At 39.3% G+C, this 10,110-nt stretch overlaps 1 pseudogene; it reads right to left on the bottom strand.

Annotated features, from left to right (window-relative positions):
• Positions 1-1,395: 1,395 nt before the first annotated feature.
• LOC140197044 (alpha-1,4-N-acetylglucosaminyltransferase-like) lies at positions 1,396-8,833 on the bottom strand (annotated as a pseudogene).
• Positions 8,834-10,110: the final 1,277 nt, after the last annotated feature.

The following is a 10,110-nucleotide window of genomic DNA, read 5'->3' as shown; positions in this document are numbered from 1 at the left end:
TCTCAGATTGCAAGTCCCTGCTGCGGATAGTGAAGTCATCTGAGAAGATCATCGGGTCTCTCTTCCCACCATTAGAGACATTGATACCACATGCTGCATCCGTAAAGCAAACAGCATTATGAAGGACCCTACGCACCCCTCATACAAACTCTTCTCCCTCCTGCCATCTGGCAAAAGGCACCAAAGTATTCGGGCTCTCACGACCAGACTATGTAACAGTTTCTTCCCCCAAGTCATCAGACTCCTCAATACCCAGAGCCTGGACTGACACCAACCTACTGCCCTCTACTATGCATATTGTCTTGTTTATTATTTATTGCAATGCCTGCACTGTTTTGTGCACTTTATGCAGGCCTCGGTAGGTCCGTAGTCTAGTGTAGTTTTTGTGTTGTTTTACGTAGTTCAGTGGAGTTTTTGTATTGTTCATGTAGCACTATGGTCATGAAAAACGTTGTCTCATTTTTACTGTGTACTGTACCAGCAGTTATGGTCGAAATGACAATAAAAAGTGATTTGACTTGACTGAAAAATTCCTAATTTGTAAATATCTAAAAAAGAGTGCATTAGATAAATCATATTTATCTGCTAACTGAGTGAAAGACATTAAACAATCCCCTATAAGGAAGGAACATTGACTCAGACCATGAGAGGCCTGCGTCGGGCATTTTCATGCCTTACAAGGTGCAGATTGGAAGTCTGTGTGGAACGCCCCTATAAATAAATCTGAAGAAGTTATTATTCTTTTAATTTTCCAAATTAAAAAGGCCTGATCTAAAATTGATGGTTTAAAAAAATAGTTAAGATGGATTTTACTAGAAAGAACAAAATTATTTAACTCAAAAGATCTGTGAAACAAAAGCCAAATTCTTAATGTATGTTTAATAATGGGATTAAGGTCTTGTCTACCAATCTCAGAGAGCAGAAAAGGAAGAGGAGCTCCCAGTAAAGAGGCCAAGGAATACCCCTTCACCAAGTTTTTCTCCATATCTGCCCAGGACAGTCAGGTATGTCTGAATAATGAATCCAAAAGGTAATATATCAAATATTAATTGCCCAGTAGTACAATCTAAGATTTGGCAAAGCCATACCACTGTTCTTTTTTAATTTCTGCAATAAAGGTTTACTCAATCTAAGATTTTTATTATTCCAAATATAAGATGAGATTTCAGAGTCTATTCTATCAAAAAACAGCTTAGGAACAAAGGAAGGGACTGCTTGAAATGTTTATAAGAATTTCGGTAGAACTATTATTTTAATAGCGTTAATTCGACCAATTAATGATAGCATCTTAGGAGACCATTTAAAAAGTATTTGTTGCATATATTCAATTAATAGGAGAAAATTATATTTATACAGGTCCTTAAATTTTTTAATAATTTTAATACAGTACCAAGATAATTAAAGTGATTTTTAGCAACACTAAATAGTATTTGATTGTATTGATCCAAGTGATTATTAATAAGAAATAACTCACTTTTGCGTAAATTTAGTTTATATCCAGAAAAACTACTGAATTCAGAAACTATAGATAACACAGAAGGAAGATTTCTTACAATCTGAAATATAGACTAACAAGTCGTCCACATACAACGAAACCTTCTGTACTTTATCCCCTCTCCTAATACCCTGAACATTATTGGAATCCCAAAGAGCAATAACAAGAGGTTCTAAAGTCAAATTAAGTAATAGAGGACTGAGAGGGCAACCCTGCCGGGTACTTCTGTATAGTCTAAAATAAGGAGATTTTTGATTGTTAGTTATAACTGCAGCCATAGGAGCTTGATAGATCAATTTGATCCAGGAAATGAAACCCAGACCAAAATTAAAGCTTTCTAAGATCTCAAATAAATAAAGCCACTCCACCCTATCAAAGGCTTTCTCTGCGTCAAGGGAAACAACACATTCAGGTTGTTTGGATGGATAGGAGTAAATGATGTTCAATAATCTCCAAATATTAAAATGTGAATATCTATTCTTAATAAATCCAGTTTGATCATTAGGAATAACTTTAGGTAAAATATTCTCAAGCCTATTAGCCAAGATCTTAGAAAGAATTTTAGAATCCACATTTAGTAACGAGATTGGTCTATAAGAGGCGCATTCAGATAATTTTTTTCTTTTTTAGGAATTAATGAAATTGATGCCTCATAAAAAGTTCTCGGGACAGTCCCAGAGGATATAGAATCAGCAAAAATTGGACATAGATGGGGTGTAAGTATTTCAGTAAAAGTCTTAAAAAATTCCACTGTATATCTATCCGGTCCCGGAGCCTTACCTGATTGAAAAGAGGAAATAGCCCTTACTATTTCCTCTTGTTTAATATACTGTCTTAACTTTTCGTTGGACTTCGATTGCTTTTCACAAAGCTTTTGCAATTCATCCACTTCCATTCCATTTCCAGAAATGACAAAATTGCTTCGTTATTTTTTATATGTTTATCATGTTCATTAAGAGTTTGTTGAACAGAATCCAATTTACCATCTATTTGTTTGAACTCAGAGCTGAATTGTTGAAACTTCTCAGAGGCTTCTCGTCATGACTTTGCAGCAAATCCAAAATAGAATCCAAAGAAGCAGGGTGATCGTTCTTTTTAGTACCTCCGGCACTCCTTCCAGTCATATTGAAAGAATATCACACTTAAAAAAAAGTTTCAAGACAGGTTGGAAATAGTAAGATAATTAGAGTTGGAGCAACTGCAGATTGCTTTTACTCCATCAGCCACCACCAGGAGTCTCTCAATGTGTCATATTCCGTATGGAGGTTGGTGACCAGTGATGTGCCTCAGGGATCTGTTCTGGGACCCCTACTCTTCGTGATTTTTATAAATACCCTGGATGAAGAAGTGGAGGGATGAGTTAGTAAATTTGCTGATGACACAAAGGTTGGAGGGCTGTCAGAGGTTACAGCAGGGCATTGATAGGATGCGAAAATGGGCTGAGAAGTGGCCGATGGTGTTCAACGCAGATAAGTGTGAGTTGGTTCATTTTGTTGGGTCAATTATGATGACAGAATATAGTACTAATGGTAAGACTCTTGGCAGTGTGGAGGATCAGAGGGATCTTGGGGTCCGAGTCCAGGACACTCAAGGCTGCTGTGGTTAAGAAAGCATACAGTGCATTGGCCTTCATCAAGTTTAGGAGCCGAGAGGTAATGTTGCAGCTATATAGGACCCTGTTCAGACCCCACTTGGAGTACTGTGCTCAGTTCTGGTTTCCTCACTACAGGAAGGACGTGGAAACAATAGAAAGGGTGCAGAGGAAATTTACAAGGATGTTGCCTGGATTGGGGAGCATGCCTTATGAGAATAGGTTGAGTGAGCTCGGCCTTTTTCCCTTGGAGCAACAGAGGATGAGAGGTGACCTGATAGAGGTGTACAAGATAATGAGAGACACTGATCGTGTGGATGTTTCTATGAGTGAAGGATTGTGGATAAATTCAATGTCAGTCACTGACTGCAGTAACATGGAATCATGTAGCAATTCTATGGATTTTTAATTAGCCCTCTTAGGCTCTTCTTTCCATGCTTATCTCAATTCTTCTAATTACCCCCAACAGTTTCAAAATGAGCCTTTTTATGTTATTGTTAGGTTGCTTTTTAAGCAATTTTGCCTGAAAATTGTAAAAACTTTTAAAAAGTAGCATGAGCACCTTTGACTTTCTCAGCTGTTCTGTTACTTAGTAAGATCGTGGCTAATTCATTATCTCAAGTCCACTTTCTCATCCAGCTCATATATAGTATCTTCTGATAAATTGGTGTCCAAAAATTTATAAACTGCAGGATGAGATATACACAGTTGAATATCCACAGCCGTCTGTGGTGGAGACCTTTAAAGATTCACAAAGTTGCACGGAAATTTCTCCTCAGCTCGGTCATAAATGGATGATCAGGAAACAGCCTACTCATATATTTCCTTAAATATACAGACCAATACTACTCAGTTCTCCAGATGTAACCTCATTACCAACATATAAAATAAAGCATGAACTCTCTCTAGTATGACAAAGAGTATGACAAACCTCTCAATTGACCTCATCATGACCCTTGCAACTTATTTGTCTACTTGTATTGCTCTTCCTCTGTAACTCTGACACTATATTCTGCATTGTTATTGTTTGCTGCTTTGTACTATAAATTGAATGATCTATTTGGATGGCAAACAAACAAAGCTTCTCACCGTATCTCAGTATACGTGGCAATAATAAACCAAATACCAATTTTGTATTCAGTTCCCCTAGCAACTGAATGCTTTTGTTTCTGGCTAGCAGAATTATGCACAAAGACACAATTTTCCATTAAAAGCTTCTTCATGCCATGTTTCCACTTCTGAGAGTGTAATTTGTTAAAGCTTAAGATTTGCAGTAATTAATGCCCTGTTAGTCTGCGGGTGATTGTGGATTTTAATTACTAAATTTAAACTGAGTAGCGATGAACAAGAGCACATTGACACTTCACACTTTTATTGTCAAACAAAAGAGGATAACTTCACTCGCCCCAAGATTGAAATGTACCCACAACCAATGGACTCAATTTCAAGGACTCTTCACCTCATGTTCACAATATTTATTGCTTATTAATTAATATTATTGTTTCTTCTTTTTGCATTTGCAGTTTGCTGTCTTCTGCACTCTGGTTGAACACCCCAGCTTGGTGGTCTTTCATTGATTCTCTCGCAGTTGCTATTCTATAGATCTGTTGAGTATGCCCACAAGAAAACGAATCTCAGGGTTGTGTATGGTGACATACATGTACTGTTTTAATAAAAATTTACTTTGAACTTTGAAATAAAGGGAGTTTCTGTGTGACAACCACTGATGGACAATCACACCTGGAGTTGGGCAACTAGTCTTAAACAAGCTGTACACCAGTAAGTTCTCTGACTTTATATCCTCTTTCATTTCAATCAATTTCCCACATCATGAAGTTAAATGTTATCTTTCCTTTGTCAGCATTTTCTTTAGCATTGATAATTTTCTTTGCACACAAACAATTTTTTTATTTTGAAATCTTTATTTTTCTTCCCGTGAAAGCACCAAAGTGCCCTGGTAATCTCAAAAGTTTCCTCTAACTTTAATACTTTTTCACTGAAAGGACTGTCAAATGCTGCTGCTTTCCTGTTCTGCAGTGAGTTGACTGTGGAACAGCCACTGCCCGGTGATTGCCAACTGCCCTCACCGCTACGGTGTATCACACAAACTTGGGATTGAAAATTGGGAATGAGCAATATTTTTATATGTAGTTGGACAATATACCTGGAAAAAGTATTCAATTGGTGCCCCACTTCCAGCAACAGTTTATTTCTTAGCAGAATTCATAAAATTCCAGACATGTGCTCCATATGCAGTTGAGAAAGTGCGATCTATATCCTCCTTTTCCCAGTGAGCATAGGACCTTCTTCTTGCTACACACAGGATTGGGTAGAACCATTCTGTGATCCGTAAAGAGATGCCATTGCATTCTCTGCCAGTGAAGGTAGCTGGATTATCAGTGTTGCACCATTTCTTCAGAACACGGGTAATCGGACAAGGACCTTGTTGACCCAAATCCCTCCAGCGTAATTGGCCACAAAATCTTCCAAGCATATCCAAAAAAAAAAATTATTACTGTTATAAGATCCCAATGCCGCATTATTGAAAGTTCCTCCTCCTTCTAGACAAAGTTGGCAAATGGTATAGACTTCAATGGTATAAAGTCAGTATCCAGTTAGGTGCCCCCACATTTTCAGAGCAATGCTAATCTGGAGCCATCATCAAGCACATGGGTCCAAAACCTTTCCTTCTCTGGATTTACCTGTGGTAGAATAGACAAAGTTTAATTCATTATCTTAATTTCAATTTTTTTTCTAACTTTCCATGTTCCAGTCTCTGTGTCTCCTCCAAGTGTGAAGGACAGTTCAGCCAGAGAGCTCTGCTTGTAGTGGTTACAGTCACCACACAAAGGCGCTACAACCAGTACTCTAAGGGAGCATGTGAAATGTTCGCTCCACACAACCCCACACCGCAGAATGTGCACCTTGCTTCCAAAGAACCATGTCAAACACCCTCAGACTAGTCCCTCAATCCTTGTTAATCTGGTAGCTCCTGTGGGAACTACCAGGGGCTGCCAAATAGAGAAACGACTGTGAACACACTTCTACCAGATGTGGTGCAGAGTGAGGATGCACCGGGCAAAGTATGTAGAGATGCAAAATCTCCTATAGGCACTCTTGCTGCTTGTAGTGACTAAAGTGTCAGTGTCATACAGCACAGAAATGGGTCACCCAGCCCACCACATCTATACCAACCATTATGTTCATATCTACATTAGTCATATTTTCTAGAACTTAGTCTGTAACCTCCAAGTACATGTTAAATACTGTTCACGCATGGTGTTATTCTGACTCCAACCACATTCTGAGTGGAAAAAAAATCCTTCCTCAGATCCACACTAAACTTCCCCTAATTTGTATATGAGTGGCAGAATGAAATGGGTTAGAGAAGAATTAGTGTAAACCAACCCTTCGGATGGCTGATGCAGTTAACCTGGCCTGAAGGAATTACTTGCATGTTAACTCTCTCTACGGACACTGTCACTGTAATGCTTTGCCTGGGTTTTCCCAGTCATTATCTGAAAGGCTTCTCCTGAGAAATTCATGGCAATGAGACTGACAGCCCCTCCAGGGAATACCTCACTTCATTGCCACCTGCTGGCATATTCCATTTGTGCACCATTTCTACCTGGTCTTTCACATTCTCACCAACTGCCTCCACCTACCATCACATTCGAGCCTTCCCTGCTTGCTTCTGATGCATTATCCAGGCTGTAGAGGTCTCAGGTAGAATATCAGCTTCTCATCCTGAGAATACCTTTGGTATTCTCCATAAGAAATTACCGTGGTGTGAAGCTTTCTGCTGTATCATCTGGAACACGGACAGTCCAAGAATAGGGAACACCTCATTTCACAGGCCATAGCACTCCATACGGAGCAAATGCAGAAAGGAGGGCAACATACACTTCCCAAATACAAGGAGGTTATTTAGATGCCACAACTTCATAACATTGATCAGATGAATATTTTTCTGATTATTACATACACATCACATACTAAAGCAGGCACCATCTCAGCAGTTTGGGTACAGCTCCATATTCTGAAGAGGGCTCAGACACCACAATAATGTAGTTAATCACTGCCTGACAGTCCAGAAATGCACCACCCCTTCTAAATTTGCACTACCACTTTGGATTGATAGTGTCTGCTGAAAGAACTGTGCATTTCTAGGAATCAGTGAGAGCTGCAATGCATTGCAAACCTTGACACATGGCTTAGGAAATTCTGACTGCAAGAAGAAAAGCTGGAATAGGCTTTCCAGCCAATCAGTAATATTAGGACTTAACTTTCAGGCTCACTTTTCTTCATTAGTACACTATCTATTAACTCTTCTTAAGTAAAAGGTCCAGTGATTCCTCATGGCTATCCTCCCAAACATACTTCACAGCCTCTTACGCAGAGAATTAAAAAAACTCACCATGCTCTGAGTTAAAAAAACTCTTTTCTGTCATAGAGCCATAGAGTCATATAATCACCGTAAACACCTGTTCTCTCATTCCTGATTCACCACAGAGCATATTAAGCCTACCTGTGCCCCTCGTGATTTTATACACCTTTATAAGAATGCTCCTCATACTCCTATGCTTCAATGAAACAAGTCCCAACCTGGTTCATCTCCCTCAGTACCTCAGTCCCTCAAGTCCCAACATATTGACATATTTTCTATAGTAAAACTGAACACAAAATTCCATCTGCAGCCTCACATAATCCAAAGCACAACTTTGATACTCAGTTCTCTGACTGATGAAATCCAGTATCCTAAAAGCTTTCTTCAAAAGTTTACTGCGTTGCAATTTTCAGGGAACCAGGTACTTATACTCCCAGGTCCCTCTGTTCTGCATCACCCCCAGGGCAGTCCAATTCACTATGAACATTCTACCCTTTTCTACCTGGCCAAATTGCACCACTTACCTGAATTAAACCCAATTTTCCATTTCTCAGCCCATTTACAGAACTGATTAAGACCCCTCTGTAAGTCCTGTTAATCATCTTCACTGTCAAGGACACCACTCATTTTAGTGTCAGCTGCAAATTGACTAACAATACCTTGTACATTCTTATCCAATTCATTGATAGAGATAACAAATAGTGATGGGCCTAAAGACCTGGAGAACACCTCTAGTCTTGGGGCTCCTACCTGAGAAACAACTTTCCAAATCACCCTTCTGAATGTACCTACCTGTTACTTTGAGAAAGTGACTCACTGGTTCCAGACACCTGAGTCAATGGAAACATCATTTTTTCCATCTACCCTGTCAAGTCCAAGAATTTAATAGGTTCAATGGGTTACCTCTCATTCATCTAAGCTCAAGACAATTTGCGTCGATCCTGCTTTATCTCTGCTCTAAATCACAACCTTCAATCCCAATCTTATGCACCTTCACTATACTCTCACTTTGCAAGTAAATAGTTTATCTGATAGGGAGATCAGAACTGTACACAAATTTCCAGAAGTATTCTTAATGGTGCTATATTTAACTCGAGCAAAACGTCTCTGTTCTTATACTCAAATTCTCTTGTAATAAAGACCAACACAGAACAGTTCCATAAAACTTGATGGTTTAGATCTATGCACAATAGCCCTCTTCCCCTCATTCTTTGGTGTCCACGAGCATGTCTGTCTGCCTCCAACAGCTGGCCTGTCGACCCAGATACTGCACCGCCACACTCACCTTGACCACCAAATGGCACCCAACCTCTCCAGGGCTCTCTGTCTGCGTAGTCTTCTGGTTCAGGGTGGTGGACATGATAAGGACTGACAAGTAACTGAATAACTATTGTATAGCACAGCTAAAGTTATAGAGCACTTTGAATGGCCAGCAATCTTATCTGGGCAGAAAATGTGACCAGCTTCAGCAATCCAAATCAGCATTCACAAGGGACATCATCAGTCTGTATGCATACTTCATGTCTAAATGTGTATACTTGGTATGTACTGCAACCAGTAGTGCCAGTTCAAATTATGTATGCTATGACACTAATGCAGAGTAACTGTATCTCATCACTGGAGAACAAAACCTCTGAAATTCAATCACACAGAACTGAACACAAATCATTGTTACGTACGTGGTTTTTGACCGAAGAAAAGATGGATGGAGTTGCTTTGCACTTTCATGCAAGGATGTTTATTCGGTGCGTCAAGAACTAAACTTACAAAAATAGTGAAAAGAAAACTGGCAATATTTACAAGATATTTACCAGAAAACAATTATAGTTACATACTATATCCAGTATGAACTCCTGACAAGTCGATTTCTCTCTCCCTGCTACTCAGAGCAGTCTGCCCATTTTTAGGTACCAGGACATAACTTCTTTAATTAGCCACAAAGTTAACTTAAAACTACATGTGAATTAGAATGCATTCCACAATGTAATTACAATCGTATTAGAAAATAAACATAAGTATCTACCTTTAGTACAGTATACAAACAATATATACACATCTACGCATCCCCATTACTAATGAAATAGAACATTCCACCATGTATGGTAGGAAATAGTCCTGGGTATGACTCTAAACTGCAACTGGTGATGAGGCTCTGATTGGGAACTTTCAGAGCTTTGGGGAAAGTGGAGTTACTCCTTAGTCATTCATTGTTTCCAGGGCCGCTCTGACCTGGAACGGTAGCACCTGCAAGGGTTCCTGCTCAGGATACGAGCGAAGGCTGACGGCAGATCTAGCAGGTTCAGTAACTGAACTTAAGACGGAGAAGGCGGATGAGCTAGAACCTCAAATATCAACAGCTATAGTACAGGCGGATGAACATTTGGGAAGAGAAATGGCAATTTCTTTAGTTTGCCCAACGGAAGGCAATAGCAAACCACCGTTGCTAGATAATAGGTTTCCTAGAATCTATTTGCTAAGAAAACCACGGCCAAACTCACAAAATGTATCACACAACAACAGCGTCAAGAGGATCTTCAAGACAATTCTGAAGATGCTTCGCTCAGTAGGGTTGATTCTGGGCAGCAGGGAATCCCCAACCATCATCAAACTACTGCTCATAAAATTCAAGTAACACAA

Source organism: Mobula birostris, chromosome 4 (assembly GCF_030028105.1).
Source record: "Mobula birostris isolate sMobBir1 chromosome 4, sMobBir1.hap1, whole genome shotgun sequence".
Lineage (NCBI taxonomy): Eukaryota > Metazoa > Chordata > Chondrichthyes > Myliobatiformes > Myliobatidae > Mobula > Mobula birostris.
This window is presented reverse-complemented; position numbering and strand designations above follow the sequence as displayed.